Genomic DNA, 1,589 nt, shown 5'->3' with positions numbered 1-1,589 from the left:
GTTCTTTCTTTATGCTCTGGCTTCAAGGAAACTTTCCACAGCTTTGTTTGTGGGCCTCAATGGTGTGTGCTACGCTGCTCCTCTGAAAGTAAGTAATGTCTTGCTTTTTCATCTGACATTTTGACATCAGTGTTACATTAAAGTTGCTTGTCATTGCTACATGACAGTAGGTTGTCGTAAGACAAGGCTGCATGAAGTGTGAACTGGAGTTTTCTTGCATCCATAAAACAATGTGTTTTTGGGGAATGCGGGCATCGATCCCACTACCTATAGCATGCTAAGCAAACACAATACCAATTGATCAAATTCCCCAGCTGTTTGAATTGCCACAAGGAGCAACCAAGAGTGTCCAGTCTTGGTTGTATGCTGTTGGTGGACTTGTTAGTTTGCGCTCCCAGCACTTGCAGAGGCTCGGTGCATCTCAACAAATTGTGCCTGTAGCCAGCGGCCGGTTAGCCAGTTGGTTAGAGGTGTGATACGCTGCCTTCTGAAAGCAAGTAATGTCTTTCTTTTTCATCTGACATTGTGACATCAGTGTTACATGAGAGTTTCTTGTCATTGTTACATGACAGTTTCTTGTCATTGTTTACATGACAGTAGGTTGTCGTAAGACAAGGCTGCATGAAGTGTGAACTGGAGTTTTCTTGGATCCATATAACATTGTGCTTTGAGAATGTGGGCATCGATCCCACTACCTCACGCGGTGCAAAAGCATTTGAGCTAATTCCCAGCCGTTTGGAATTTCCGCAAGAAGCAACCAAGAGGGTCCAGTCTTGTCAGGCTATGCTGTTGGTGGACTTGTTTGTTGATGTGCCAGCACTTGCAGAGGCTCGGTGCATTTCAACAATTGAGCAAAATAGCAAATGGCCGGTTAGCTCAGTTGGTTAGAGTGTGGTGCTAATAACGCCAAGGTCATGGGTTCGATCCCCATACTGGCTATTATGTACATTTTGAGTGTCAAAATTATGAGTCACATGCATGTGAATTGTCAAGGGTGCCACAGAATTATGTTGAGTGAATTGCCGGAATAGCTCAGTTGGGAGAGCGTTAGACTGAAGATCTAAAGGTCTCTGGTTCGATCCCGGGTTGCAGTATTTGTTCTTTCTTTATGCTCTGGCTTCAAGGAAACTTTCCACAGCTTTGTTTGTGGGCCTCAATGGTGTGTGCTACGCTGCTCCTCTGAAAGTAAGTAATGTCTTGCTTTTTCATCTGACATTTTGACATCAGTGTTACATTAAAGTTGCTTGTCATTGCTACATGACAGTAGGTTGTCGTAAGACAAGGCTGCATGAAGTGTGAACTGCAGCTTTCTTGGATCCACAAAAAAATGTGTTTTTGGGGAATGCGGGCATCGATCCCACTACCTATAGCATGCTAAGCAAACACAATACCAATTGATCAAATTCCCCAGCTGTTTGGAATTGCCACAAGGAGCAACCAAGAGTGTCCAGTCTTGTCAGGCTATGCTGTTGGTGGACTTGTTAGTTTGCGCTCCAGCACTTGCAGAGGCTCGGTGCATCTCAACAATTGTGCTCTGTAGCCAGCGGCCGGTTAGCTCAGTTGGTTAGAGTGTGTGATACGCTGCTCTC

General features: G+C 44.9%; 2 non-coding genes across 2 annotated transcripts; both read left to right on the top strand.

The window, feature by feature from the left end:
- The first annotated feature begins 865 nt into the window (after window positions 1–865).
- On the top strand, window positions 866–939 carry trnai-aau. The gene has a single exon. It is a non-coding gene; the product is annotated as a tRNA-Ile (tRNA).
- An 82-nt stretch (window positions 940–1,021) lies between these two features.
- On the top strand, window positions 1,022–1,094 carry trnaf-gaa. Its single transcript has one exon. It is a non-coding gene; the product is annotated as a tRNA-Phe (tRNA).
- Window positions 1,095–1,589: the final 495 nt, after the last annotated feature.

Source organism: Oncorhynchus gorbuscha, unplaced genomic scaffold (genome assembly GCF_021184085.1).
Source record: "Oncorhynchus gorbuscha isolate QuinsamMale2020 ecotype Even-year unplaced genomic scaffold, OgorEven_v1.0 Un_scaffold_20978, whole genome shotgun sequence".
NCBI lineage: Eukaryota > Metazoa > Chordata > Actinopteri > Salmoniformes > Salmonidae > Oncorhynchus > Oncorhynchus gorbuscha.
Note: the sequence above shows the minus strand (reverse complement) of the source record. Positions and strands in the feature narration are given on the sequence as shown.